The 15,469-nt window shown below is 46.6% G+C and overlaps 1 pseudogene; it reads left to right on the top strand.

Moving 5' to 3' along the window:
* The first annotated feature begins 1,337 nt into the window (after positions 1–1,337).
* On the top strand, positions 1,338–1,476 carry LOC123118175 (uncharacterized; annotated as a pseudogene).
* The last annotated feature ends 13,993 nt before the right edge of the window (positions 1,477–15,469 follow it).

Here is a 15,469-nt window from a genome sequence, read left to right as displayed (position 1 = left end):
CCTTCGGAAATAATATCACTAATAATACCAACATTTCCTTTGGCACGCATAAGATTTGTAAGCTCAAATAGACGATCACCAAACATAGGATCACTAGTATTCGTCTTACTCAAGGCAATAGACTTATGAAGAATTTCATCAAGATTTTTCAAAGAATAATCAGGAAATCATTCCTCAAGAAATATCCATATAGTGTAGGCACACTCAAGAGTAGGCAGTTTTATAATCAAGTTTCTAGGCAAGCCTCTAGTGATAAGATTAACAGTTCTAACATTCCTAATCATGTCAATAGACTCATCAAGGGTAGGATGCATAGGATCAACACAAGGTGCACAATGACTAGCAATGTACTTGTTCAAATGATATTGATTGAAAATTACAAGCATCTCATTTTTCCACTCATGAAAATACTCTCCATCAAGAATAGGCGCTCTATGTCTAAGACTCCCCAAAGTAGACTCATCCATCTTCCTCCAATGATGATTAAACCAAAGCAATGGAGACCAACGCTTGTTGGAATATACGTATAGTAGAAGTTGTATAGGGATAGAGTTTGTTTAAATTCTGTATTCTGTTCTATCTCTTCTTCTGCTTCTCAATCTTTCTGTAACGACCGATCTGGTCGATCTCCTCCTGTAAACTTGTATGCCAAGGCTTTGCCCAATATATACATGCGGCCCGAGACAAAGGGTTCTACGCTTTCCAAAACACTTTTACATGGTATCAGAGCCTCCTCCTCATCCAATCGAGAGAGGTTGCATCTAGCTACCTTCGCGACTAAGACTATGTCGACCACCACCGCAACCATGACTCCAAGCACCATGGGTGCTCTCACCACCACCACATCCTCCACCTTTGCATCATCTTCCTCCTCCACCCACAACACCACCTCTCTCGGATCGCCACCACAGGAGAAGCTTACGCGGGGCAATTTCTTGCTCTGGAAGGCCATTGTGCTCCCACAGATCAGAGGTGCCCAGATGGAGCACCACCTCGACGTGACGAGCCCGCCTCCACCGGCCACCATCACCATCACCACGGCAGGCAAAGAAGAACAAGTCGCCAACTTTGCGAGATCCCTCTGGTATGCACAGCAGCAACAACTCCAAGGATACTTAATGGGTTCACTTTCCCGTGAGATTCTTGCTCAGGTCACCACGCTCCAGACGCCGGCCGAGGTGTGGCGCACCATCCACGCCATGTTTGCTGCACAAAGTCAAGCCCAAGCGATCAACACTCGCATCGAGCTCACCAACCTCAAGAAAGGTAACATGTCCATGGTTGATTATCTTGGTAAGATCAAAAGTCTCACTGATGAGGTCGCAAGCACGGCTGCGGCCCTCTCTGATCCGGAGATTGTCTCCAAAATCCTTGCCGGCTTGGACATGGAGTACAACCCGGTGGTTTCTGCACTTGCCGCCAGGGTGGAACCCATCACCGTCCAAGAACTCTACAGCCAGCTGCTTAGTTTTGATGCCCGCCTCACCCTCCTCCATGGCGGCGAACTTCGGCAATCCTCCGTCAACTCTGTCTCTCATGGGCGCGGCCGTGGGCGCGGTCACCAGGGGCAGCGCGGCGGTGGCCACGGACGCTCTGGCGATGGTGCACGCTCTGGTGGGGGCTCTGCCCCCCATGGCGGGGGCGGCTACAACAACAGCGGCAATAGCGGCGGCTTCAACAACAACAATGGCCGCCGCCCTCCTTCCCGCCCGCGTCCTCGATGCCAGCTCTGCAAAAAGTCTGGCCACGAGGTGATTGACTGCTAGCATCGCTACGACGAGGATTTTGTGCCCTCGGATCGACACGCTGCTGCTGCCACGCGTGAGCAGGGTGGAGATGGTGTCTGGTACGTCGACTCCGGCGCTACGGATCATGTGACAAACGAGCTCGAGCAACTAGCCTTCCGTGAGCGCTACCATGGCGCCGATCAGATTCACACCGCTAGTGGTGGAGGTATGGATATTTGTCATATTGGTCAAAGTTCTATTAATTCCCCTACACTTAAAAGCAATCTTGTTCTTAGAGATGTGCTTCATGTCCCTCAAGCTGACAAAAATCTTGCATCCATGTCTAGGCTAGCCACCGACAATAATGTTTTCTTTGAAACTCATCCTCGTTATTTTTTCATCAAGGATCGGGCAACGAGGGAACTACTTCATCACGGCAGATGCGTTGGAGGGCTCTACCCCATTCCATCCGGAGCACTAGGTCGCAAGCGTCGTCATATCTACTCCGTCATCAAGCCCTCTTTGGCACGGTGGCATCAACGATTAGGGCATCCATCTTCGATTATTGTCAAACAAATAGTCAATAAAGACAAACTTTCTTTGTCTCCTAGTCCAGTTTGTGAGTCTGTTTGTGAAGCTTGTCAATGTGCCAAAAGCCATCAGCTTCCTTATCCCAAGTCAACTAGTGAGTCTCATGCTCCGTTAGAACTTATTTTCAGTGATGTATGGGGCCATGCCCGAGATTCTTTTGGTCGAAAAAAATATTATGTCAGCTTTATCGATGATTATAGCAAGTTTACTTGGATTTATTTGCTTTGATACAAATCTGAGGTTTTCTCTATTTTCCATGAATTTCATAAACTTGTTGAGCGCCAATTTGATAGAAAAATCCTTGCTGTCCAAAGTGACTGGGAGGGGAGTATGAGAAACTCCACTCTTTTTTCCGTAGCATTGGGATTGCCCATCATGTATCTTGTCCTCATGCTCATCAATAGAATGGCTCTGCTGAGCGTAAACATTGCCACATTGTTGAAGTTGGTCTTTCTCTGTTAGCTCATGCTTCTATGCCCCTCAAGTATTGGGATGAAGCTTTCATCACTGCCACTTATCTTATCAATAGGCTCCCTAGCAAAGTTATTGGAAACACTACTCCTTTAGAGCGTCTCTATCATCAAAAACCTGACTACAACTATCTCAAGATATTTGGGTGTGCTTGTTACCCCAATTTGCGTCCCTACAATCGTCATAAACTTGAGTTTAGATCCACACAATGTGTTTTTCTTGGCTATAGTAATCTTCATAAAGGTTATAAGTGCCTTGAGATCTCTACCGGACGCATTTATATTTCTCGTGATGTTATTTTTGATGAGACACTTTTTCCGTTTTCCAAATTGTACCCAAATGCGGGCGCCTTGCTTCGTGCAGAGATTGCCCTTCTCTCTGATCCCACAACATTACCTAATAGTGGGGGGGGGGGAATTAAACGAACGTGATCATATGCAAAAATCACATGCTAATTCTGATTCTGTTGATGCTATTTGTGCAAATTTACCCTGTCAGTTTATGTGTGAAGAAAAAGACAGGATGGGCACGGAAGCCACGACAGATCCGGCTGACAGCGGGCGATCCGAGGCTGATTCGCCCGCCCAGCCTGCCGCACCTGACGGCGCGCGATCCCAGGCGGATTCTCCCATGCACTCGGCCTCATCTGGGCTGGTGGCCGACTGCGCTGACCAGGTGGCGCCCACCGGTCCCGTAGCGTCGCCTCGCGCCAATCCCGCCGTGTCGTCACCTGTCGTGTCCCCACGCGCTGCCAGCCCATGTGCGAGGGGAGCGAATCAAATGATGCGGCGCCTGCACGGGTTTCCACCACGACCGACCGTGGGTGCAGGTCGGACCCCACGCTGTCTGCTTCTGGGCCCGCGGCGGCGGACTCAACACGCGCTGATTCGCTGCATGCGCTGTGCAGATTCGCCTCGGATCAGGAGCCTGAGCCGGTTGGTCTGCTGCATGGATCCGCCTCGGATCACGTGACGGCTGGATCTTATGTGATAGAAACTTCTCGTGTGCTGCCTATGTCTTCTCCTCGGCAAACACGGTCTCGGTCAGGTATTGTCAAGGAAAAATAGTACAACGATGGTACAATAAGGTATGACAAAATCAAACGTGCATTTCTTACCACCACCGGTGAACCACTAAATCTGGATGATGCTCTTGCTAATAAGAATTGGAAGGAAGCTATGGATAGTGAATATAATGCACTTATGAAAAATAAGACTTGGCACTTGGTTCCACCAAAGTATGGAAACAATGTTATTGATTGCAGATCTTTTTAGCTCTCAACTTTCTTGCACATCTCCGACAACGCTAGACACACCGAGAGGATGGCGCCTCCCACCTCCCACCTCCCACGGACCTCCATCAACCCAACAATGGCGCCTAAGGATCTAGATCATCATGGATGGTCTTCTACATTGGGATTTCTCCCCCGGTCTTGCGGTCGCGGCTCAGGTGCGTCAACGCTTCGGTTCTACGGTTCACTTCTCTCCCTCAGGTGGTTGCAAGGAGTTCTTTTTGGTGGTTAGCTTCTCTTCGGCCTCCTTCCCTCTCAATGAAGAATCTGTTGCTCTGGCTCTACAATGTTCTATTGGAGGTATTCCCTCGGGATTGCATGTTAAGCATTTGGATGGACGTCGATTTTGGTTCTCGGTTGCCTCTAATAGGGTTGGTCATTTCATCTATGGTCTTAAGGACCGAGTATGCCCAGATTTTGTCTGTCACTTTAGCCTCTTTCGACCAGGATTGCACTCTACAATGCATAACAATCTATTTTGGCACTCGGATCAGCCAAACCTTGAGATCAGTGCCAGATCACCCATTGCATGCAAGTCCTTGTATCGTTTTACTTCGAAACAAGGTCATGTGATTGAAGCTTCATCTCTGAATGTTCTTGCGAAAGCTGGGTTTTCGGGTGAGATTAATGGTGTGGATATTCTTTCATGCTCCCCGCCGGTCACTCTCCGGCAGACTCTGGTTGGCCGACAGGAATCTTCGCGTATGGAAACTGCAATCACTAGTAATGAGCCTTTAATGTCTAATACCCCGTCTTTCGGCCACATTAATGTGGATTTGTCTAGTCGGTCGGCTGACCGGGTGGATACCAATCCGCGGCAATTTGTGGGACATAATTTCCAAATTAATGCTTGGGACCAAATACCTGGTTTTATTTTGCGGCACATTCTGGACCATTACCGCATGGGTATTTCGGAGGAAAAAATTGCTTCTATATGGAAATTGGTCTCCGTTCCCACCCTGGAATTTATCTACAATAAATTAGTCATTTGTAGTGATTGCAATGGCATTGATCATCGGGTGGCAAATTGTCCGAATCGGGTGTGCCAGGTTTGCTCTCAAAGCCCTTGTGTGTGTTTGCAGGTGATTCAGGGTCCCAGCCCACCGGTTTCAACACCGACCGCATGCACCATTTGTACCTCTACGCCCCATGTCTTCTTTGAGTGCCCGGCCAAATCATTTTGTGTGGCTTGTGGGCTCTTGGGCCACCTAATTGGCAAATGCGGCTCCCCGGGGGCTAGATACTTATTTTGGAAACCTATTTTATATGCACAAAATTCTGGCTTATCAGTAATTGATACACCTACTTTGGTCAAAGATTCTACTGCTGGGGTTCATGGCAAGTATCAGGGGAATGATAATGATCGCGTCTTGTCTGGGATTTTATCACAGAAATTAAATGCCACGTACTCTCAGCATCCACCTGCCACCCGACGCCGCTCAACCATGCGATGCTCATCCTGCGGCCACGATGGCCATTTGGTGGACGCCTGCCAGAAACTTTTGCACACGCGCCGAGGAGTCTGGGTTCCAAAATCAATACGCGAGGCGAACGATACGCATTCTTCCTTCTCGCAGTCTGGGCACGCCTCTGCTCCGGCTCCCTCCACCGCACCAATGGCGAACTACCCACTCAACATCGTCCCCTACCTCCCGCCTGGTATGACCATCGAGCTTGGTCCGGCTGACCGCAAGGTGCGGGCGGACATGGTGGTCGGCCCAATTCCGCCGCTGCATCACGACTTCTTGGCCATTGCTGAGGCCAACAGATTCATCCCCTTCCACCAGAAGGCTGATCTGCGGAATATTATTGAAGGTTTGCTCCATGAATCACAATACTTCCCTTCTGAAGTTTCAGATCATCCTCTAGGAGTTGGTTTGTTTGGGTTTGCTTCTTCTGTTATCCGGGATGCGGTGGTTGGCACTACCTTCGAGCTTGATGAAAATGAGGTGGAGGAGCATACTGTTATTTCTTTTGTTCCTCACGATGCTGCTCTCAACATGCGTCTGACAACTTTTGGTCCAGAGATCTGGATTCTGTATGCTGGTTTCCCTTATGATTATCAGACACAGCACTACATCCACAAGTCAGTCGATTCTTTTGGTGCTTTAGTAGATTGGAATAATCCTAGAGGTGACAGGAGGCTGGTGCTAGTTAAAGTCAGGGTAGTCCATCTTCGTTTAGTGCCCAAAAGTCTTGTTGTCCGTCAGATAGGAGGGGCTAGGCAATGCTGGACTGTTGCTGTCACCATGCTCAGGAGTAATGATTGGAATGCTCACCTGCCTGAGGTTCCTCCGGCTGGAGAAGATCCACCGCCCCCTGATGGCATTCCTCATCCGCTTCATGGTGAAGGTCTGAATGCTGAGCAACTGTATCAACAACAGCTTCACAACTGGATGGCTCAGAATGCAATGGCTGATGCTGCAGCCAATGAGGATGATAATGTGGTTGTTGATGAAGGTAATGATATTGAGATTCACCCCGAGTGGGGTGTGTGGCCACCACCCCCTCCACAAGCACCTCCTGCTCTGTACAACTTCCAACAGTGGTTGGCTGGAGAAGGGCTTCAGGTTGAACATGGAATTGTGCCACCACAGAATCTGCATGACAGCCCTGGGGCTGCCTGGAATGACTCCATATTTGTGCCTTCTAGTTCTGATTCCAGTGCAACAATTTCTGACTCATATGTGCTTGTGCATGTTAACCTGATGAATCGGTTTTGGCCACAGAATGCCATTGGAGCTCCCTCGGGTACCAATAATGTCTCTGATTTGGTCTCTCCTGAGTCTAGTTCTGAAGACCCTGCTCTGGTCGCTCCAGTACACAATCAGCTTGCACTCCCCACCAGCTCTGCTTCTACTGTCCTGCCCAATAATGTACTGGAGTTGTCTATGCATCTTTCTGCTGCTGGTCTACACCTGGAGGTGGCCACTCAAGGTGACCTCATACCTGCTATACTTATTAGGGGCTGCATTCCTATGTTCAGGTTGAATACTTATCTTGCTGCAGCTATTAAACCCATTGTGGCATCTTTTGGGCCATGGAGTGATCACTATGGATTTCAGCAAGATTCAGTCACCTTTAACATTACAATCTCTGAAAATGAGGGCCTTCTGTCTGTAATCTCTGCCTCCAAAACAACTGCCAATGCATCTTGTTCAAGTGTCATTATTGAAGACCTTTCTGCAGCTGTTACTCAGGAGCTTACTGGGGATATAATTGAGCAAGCTACAGTCTCTGAGGATGTCCTAACTGCACCATTGGACATGCAGCTTGTTCCAGTGGATCAATTCATGCAGCCTCCTGTTGGGTTTCGTAGTAATTTCAAAAAATTTCCTACGCGCACACAGGATCATGTGATGCATAGCAACGAGAGGAGAGTGTTGTCTACGTACCCAACGCAGACCGACTGCGGAAGCGATGACACGACGTAGAGGAAGTAGTCGTACGTCTTCACGATCCAACCGATCAAGCACCGAAACTACGGCACCTCCGAGTTCGAGCACACGTTCAGCTCGATGACGATCCCCGGACTCCGATCCAGCAAAGTGTCGGAGAAGAGTTTCGTCAGCACAACGGCGTGGTGACGATCTTGATGAACTACAGCAGCAGGGCTTCGCCTAAACTCCGCTACAGTATTATCGAGGAATATGGTGGCAGGGGGCACCACACACGGCTAAGGAATCGATCACGTGGATCAACTTGTGTCAACTTGTGTGTTTAGAGGTGCCCCTGCCTCCGTATATAAAGGAGGAGAGGAGGGGAGGCTGGCCGGCCAAGGGGGGGAGGCGCAGGAGAGTCCTACTCCCACTGGGAGTAGGATTCCCCCTCCAATCCTAGTCCAACTAGGATTCCTCGGAGGGGAAAAGAGGAGGAGGGGGCCGGCCACCTCTCCTAGTCCTAATAGGACTAGGGGAAGGGGGCGCGCAGCCCATCTAGGGCAGCCTCTTCTCTTTTCCACTAAGGCCCACTATGGCCCAAATAGCTCCCGGGGGGTTCCGGTAACCCTCCCGGTATTCCGGTAAAATCCCGATTTCACCCGGAATACTTCCGATATCCAAATATAGGCTTCCAATATATCAATCTTTACGTCTCGACCATTTCGAGACTCCTCGTCATGTCCGTGATCACATCCGGGACTCCGAACAACCTTCGGTACATCAAAATGCATAAACTCATAATATAACTGTCATCGTAACCTTAAGCGTGCGGACCCTACGGGTTCGAGAACAATGTAGACATGACCGAGACACGTCTCTGGTCAATAACCAATAGCGGGACCTGGATGCCCATATTGGCTCCTACATATTCTACGAAGATCTTTATCAGTCAGACCGCATAACAACATACGTTGTTCCCTTTGTCATCGGTATGTTACTTGCCCGAGATTCGATCGTCGGTATCCAATACCTAGTTCAATCTCGTTACCGGCAAGTCTCTTTACTCGTTCCGTAATACATCATCTCACAACTAACATATTAGTTGTAATGCTTGCAAGGCTTATGTGATGTGTATTACCGAGAGGGCCCAGAGATACCTCTCCGACAATCGGAGTGACAAATCCTAATCTCGAAATACGCCAACCCAACATCGACCATTGGAGACACCTGTAGTACTCCTTTATAATCACCCAGTTACAATGTGACGTTTGGTAGTACCCAAAGTGTTCCTCCGGTAAACGGGAGTTGCATAATCTCATAGTCATAGGAACATGTATAAGTCATGAAGAAAGCAATAGCAACATACTAAACGATCGGGTGCTAAGCTAATGGAATGGGTCATGTCAATCAGATCATTCTACTAATGATGTGACCTCGTTAATCAAATAACAACTCATTGTTCATGGTTAGGAAACATAACCATCTTTGATTAACGAGCTAGTCAAGTAGAGGCATACTAGTGACACTCTGTTTGTCTATGTATTCACACATGTATTATGTTTCCGGTAAATACAATTCTAGCATGAATAATAAACATTTATCATGATTATAAGGAAATAAATAATAACTTTATTATTGCCTCTAGGGCATATTTCCTTCAGTCTCCCACTTGCACTAGAGTCAATAATCTAGATTACACTGTAATGAATCTAACACCCATGGAGCTTTGGTGCTGATCATGTTTTGCTCGTGGAAGAGGCTTAGTCAACGGGTCTGCAACATTCAGATCCGTATGTATCTTGCAAATCTCTATGTCTCCCACCTGGACTAGATCCCGGATGGAGTTGAAGCGTCTCTTGATGTGTTTGGTCCTTTTGTGAAATCTGGATTCCTTTGCCAAGGCAATTGCACCAGTATTGTCACAAAAGATTTTCATTGGACCCGATGCACTAGGTATGACACCTAGATCGGATATGAACTCCTTCATCCAGACTCCTTCATTTGCTGCTTCCGAAGCAGCTATGTATTCCGCTTCACATGTAGATCCCGCTACGATGCTTTGTTTAGAACTGCACCAACTGACAGCTCCACCGTTTAATGTAAACACGTATCCGGTTTGCGATTTAGAATCGTCCGGATCAGTGTCAAAGCTTGCATCAACGTAACCTTTAACGATGAGCTCTTTGTCACTTCCATATACGAGAAACATATCCTTAGTCCTTTTCAGGTATTTCAGGATGTTCTTGACCACTGTCCAGTGATCCATTCCTGGATTACTCTGGTACCTCCCTGCTAAACTTATAGCAAGGCACACATCAGGTCTGGTACACATCATTGCATACATGATAGAGCCTATGGCTGATGCATAGGAAACATCTTTCATATTCTCTCTATCTTCTGCAGTGGTCGGGCATTGAGTCTTACTCAATTTCACACCTTGTAACACAGGCAAGAACCCTTTCTTCGCTTGATCCATTTTGAACTTCTTCAAAATTTTGTCAAGGTATGTGCTTTGTGAAAGTCCAATTAAGCGTCTTGATCTATCTCTATAGATCTTAATGCCTAATATGTAAGCAGCTTCACCGAGGTCTTTCATTGAAAAACTTTTATTCAAGTATCCCTTTATGCTATCCAGAAATTCTATATCATTTCCAATCAGTAATATGTCATCCACATATAATATCAGAAATGCTACAGAGCTCCCACTCACTTTCTTGTAAATACAGGCTTCTCCGAAAGTCTGTATAAAACCAAATGCTTTGATCACACTATCAAAACGTTTATTCCAACTCCGAGAGGCTTGCACCAGTCCATAAATGGATCGCTGGAGCTTGCACACTTTGTTAGCTCCCTTTGGATCGACAAAACCTTCTGGTTGCATCATATACAACTCTTCTTCCAGAAATCCATTCAGGAATGCAGTTTTGACATCCATTTGCCAAATTTCATAATCATAAAATGCGGCAATTGCTAACATGATTCGGACGGACTTAAGCATCGCTACGGGTGAGAAGGTCTCATCGTAGTCAATTCCTTGAACTTGCCGAAAACCTTTTGCGACAAGTCGAGCTTTGTAGACAGTAACATTACCATCAGCGTCAGTCTTCTTCTTAAAAATCCATTTATTCTCAATTGCTTGCCGATCATCGGGCAAGTCAACCAAAGTCCATACTTTGTTCTCATACATGGATCCCATCTCAGATTTCATGGCTTCAAGCCACTTTACGGAATCTGGGCTCACCATCGCTTCTTCATAGTTCGTAGGTTCATCATGATCTAGTAGCATGATCTCCAGAACAGGATTACCGTACCACTCTGGTGCGGATCTTACTCTGGTTGATCTACGCGGTTCAGTAGTATCTTGATCTGAAGTTTCATGATCATTATCATTGGCTTCCTCACTAACTGGTGTAGGTGTCACTGAAACAGTTTTCTGTGATGAACTACTTTCCAGTAAGGGAGCAGGTACAGTTACCTCGTCAAGTTCTACTTTCCTCCACTCACTTCTTTCGAGAGAAACTCCTTCTCTAGAAATGATCCATTCTTAGCAACGAATGTTTTGCCTTCGGATCTGTGATAGAAGGTGTACCCAACAGTTTCCTTTGGGTATCCTATGAAGACACATTTCTCCGATTTGGGTTCGAGCTTATCAGGTTGAAGCTTTTTCACATAAGCATCGCAGCCCCAAACTTTAAGAAACGACAACTTTGGTTTCTTGCCAAACCACAGTTCATAAGGCGTCGTCTCAACGGATTTTGATGGTGCCCTATTTAACGTGAATGCGGCCGTCTCTAAAGCATATCCCCAAAATGATAGCGGTAAATCAGTAAGAGACATCATAGATCGCACCATATCTAGTAAAGTACGATTACGACGTTCGGACACACCATTACGCTGTGGTGTTCCGGGTGGCGTGAGTTGCGAAACTATTCCACAGTTTTTCAAATGTACACCAAACTCGTAACTCAAATATTCTCCTCCACGATCAGATCGTAGAAACTTTATTTTCTTGTTACGATGATTTTCAACTTCACTCTGAAATTCTTTGAACTTTTCAAATGTTTCAGACTTATGTTTCATTAAGTAAATATACCCATATCTGCTTAAATCATCTGTGAAGGTGAGAAAATAACGATATCCGCCACGAGCCTCAATATTCATCGGGCCACATACATCGGTATGTATGATTTCCAACAAATCTGTTGCTCTCTCCATAGTACCGGAGAACGGTGTTTTAGTCATCTTGCCCATGAGGCACGGTTCGCAAGTACCAAGTGATTCATAATCAAGTGGTTCCAAAAGTCCATCGGTATGGAGTTTCTTCATGCGCTTTATACCGATATGACCTAAACGACAGTGCCACAAATAAGTTGCACTTTCATTATCAACTCTGCATCTTTTGGCTTCAACATTATGAATATGTGTATTACTACTATCGAGATTCAATAAAAATAGACCACTCTTCAAGGGTGCATGACCATAAAAGATATTACTCATATAAATAGAACAACCATTATTCTCTGATTTAAATGAATAACCGTCTCGCATTAAACAAGATCCAGATATAATGTTCATGCTCAACGCTGGCACCAAATAACAATTACTTAGGTCTAATATTAATCCCGAAGGTAGATGTAGAGGTAGCGTGCCGACTGCGATCACATCGACTTTGGAACCGTTTCCCACGCGCATCGTCACCTCGTCCTTTGCCAGTGCCCGCTTATTCTGTAGTTCCTGTTTCGAGTTGCAAATATTAGCAACAGAACCAGTATCAAATACCCAGGTGCTACTGCGAGCTCTAGTAAGGTACACATCAATAACATGTATATCACATATACCTTTGTTCACCTTGCCATCCTTCTTATCCGCCAAATACTTGGGGCAGTTCCGCTTCCAGTGACCAGTCTGCTTGCAGTAGAAGCACTCAGTTTCAGGCTTAGGTCCAGACTTGGGTTTCTTCTCTTGAGCAGCAACTTGCTTGCCGTTCTTTTTGAAGTTCCCCTTTTCTTCCCTTTGCCCTTTTTCTTGAAACTAGTGGTCTTGTTAACCATCAACACTTGATGCTCCTTCTTGATTTCTACCTCCGCAACTTTCAGCATTGCGAAGAGCTCGGGAATAGTCTTGTTCATCCCTTGCATATTATAGTTCATTACGAAGCTCTTGTAGCTTGGTGGCAGTGATTGGAGAATTCTGTCGATGACGCAATCATCCGGAAGATTAACTCCCAATTGAATCAAGTGATTATTATACCCAGACATTTTGAGTATATGTTCACTGACAGAACTGTTCTCCTCCATCTTGCAGCTATAGAACTTATTGGAGACTTCATATCTCTCAATCCGGGCATTTGCTTGAAATATTAACTTCAACTCCTGGAACATCTCATATGCTCCATGACGTTCAAAACGTCGTTGAAGTCCCGATTCTAAGCCGTAAAGCATGGCACACTGAACTATCGAGTAGTCATCAGCTTTGCTCTGCCAGACGTTCATAACATCTGGCGTTGCTCCAGCAGCAGGCCTGGCACCCAGCGGTGCTTCCAGGACGTAATTTTTCTGTGCAGCAATGAGGATAATCCTCAAGTTACGCACCCAGTCCGTGTAATTGCTACCATCATCTTTCAACTTTGCTTTCTCAAGGAACGCATTAAAATTCAACGGAACAACAGCACGAGCCATCTATCTACAATTAACATAAACAAGCAAGATACTATCAGGTACTAAGTTCATGATAAATTTAAGTTCAATTAATCATATTACTTAAGAACTCCCACTTAGATAGACATCCCTCTAATCCTCTAAGTGATTACGTGATCCAAATCAACTAAACCATAACCGATCATCACGTGAGATGGAGTAGTTTTCAATGGTGAACATCGTTATGTTGATCATATCTACTATATGATTCACGCTCGACCTTTCGGTCTCCGTGTTCCGAGGCCATATCTGCATATGCTAGGCTCGTCAAGTTTAACCTGAGTATTCTGCGTGTGCAAAAACTGGCTTGCACCCGTTGTAGATGGACGTAGAGCTTATCACACCCGATCATCACGTGGTGTCTGGGCACGACGAACTTTGGCAACGGTGCATACTCAGGGAGAACACTTCTTGATAATTTAGTGAGAGATCATCTTATAATGCTACCGTCAATCAAAGCAAGATAAGATGCATAAAAAGATAAACATCACATGCAATCAATATAAGTGATATGATATGGCCATCATCATCTTGTGCCTGTGATCTCCATCTCCGAAGCACCGTCATGATCACCATCGTCACCGGTGCGACACCTTGATCTCCATCGTAGCATCGTTGTCGTCTCGCCAATCTTATGCTTTCATGACTATCACTACCGTTTAGTAATAAAGTTAAGCATTACATCGCGATTGCATTGCATACAATAAAGCGACAACCATATGGCTCCTGCCAGTTGCCGATAACTTGGTTACAAAACATGATCATCTCATACAATAAAATTCAGCATCATGCCTTGACCATATCACATCACAACATGCCCTGCAAAAACAAGTTAGACGTCCTCTACTTTGTTGTTGCATGTTTTACGTGGCTGCTACGGGCTTAAGTAAGAACCAATCTCACCTACGCATCAAAACCACAACGATAGTTTGTCAAATAGACTCCGTTTTAACCTTCGCAAGGACCGGGCGTAGCCATACTTGGTTCAACTAAAGTTGGAGAGACAGTCGCCCGCAAGCCATCTCTGTGCAAAGCACGTCGAGGGAACCGGTCTCGCGTAAGCGTACGCGTAAGGTTGGTCTGGGTCGTCTCGTCCAACAATACCGCCGAACCAAAATATGACATGCTGGTAGGCAGTATGACTTGTATCGTCCACAACTCACTTGTGTTCTACTCGTGCATATAACATCAACATCAATAACCAGGCTCGGATGCCACTGTTGGGTTTCGTAGTAATTTCAAAAAATTTCCTACGCGCACACAGGATCATGTGATGCATAGCAACGAGAGGAGAGTGTTGTCTACGTACCCAACGCAGACCGACTGCGGAAGCGATGACACGACGTAGAGGAAGTAGTCGTACGTCTTCACGATCCAACCGATCAAGCACCGAAACTACGGCACCTCCGAGTTCGAGCACACGTTCAGCTCGATGACGATCCCCAGACTCCGATCCAGCAAAGTGTCGGAGAAGAGTTTCGTCAGCACAACGGCGTGGTGACGATCTTGATGAACTACAGCAGCAGGGCTTCGCCTAAACTCCGCTACAGTATTATCGAGGAATATGGTGGCAGGGGGCACCGCACACGGCTAAGGAATCGATCACGTGGATCAACTTGTGTCAACTTGTGTGTTTAGAGGTGCCCCTGCCTCCGTATATAAAGGAGGAGAGGAGGGGAGGCTGGCCGGCCAAGGGGGGGAGGCGCAGGAGAGTCCTACTCCCACTGGGAGTAGGATTCCCCCTCCAATCCTAGTCCAACTAGGATTCCTCGGAGGGGAAAAGAGGAGGAGGGGGCCGGCCACCTCTCCTAGTCCTAATAGGACTAGGGGAAGGGGGGGGGGCGCAGCCCATCTAGGGCAGCCTCTTCTCTTTTCCACTAAGGCCCACTATGGCCCAAATAGCTCCCGGGGGGTTCCGGTAACCCTCCCGGTATTCCGGTAAAATCCCGATTTCACCCGGAATACTTCCAATATCCAAATATAGGCTTCCAATATATCAATCTTTACGTCTCGACCATTTCGAGACTCCTCGTCATGTCCGTGATCACATCCGGGACTCCGAACAACCTTCGGTACATCAAAATGCATAAACTCATAATATAACTGTCATCGTAACCTTAAGCGTGCGGACCCTACGGGTTCGAGAACAATGTAGACATGACCGAGACACGTCTCTGGTCAATAACCAATAGCGGGACCTGGATGCCCATATTGGCTCCTACATATTCTACGAAGATCTTTATCGGTCAGACCGCATAACAACATACGTTGTTCCCTTTGTCATCGGTATGTTACTTGCCCGAGATTCGATCG

This window comes from Triticum aestivum, chromosome 5B (assembly GCF_018294505.1).
Source record: "Triticum aestivum cultivar Chinese Spring chromosome 5B, IWGSC CS RefSeq v2.1, whole genome shotgun sequence".
Taxonomy (NCBI): Eukaryota; Viridiplantae; Streptophyta; class Magnoliopsida; order Poales; family Poaceae; genus Triticum; species Triticum aestivum.
Note: the sequence above shows the minus strand (reverse complement) of the source record. Positions and strands in the feature narration are given on the sequence as shown.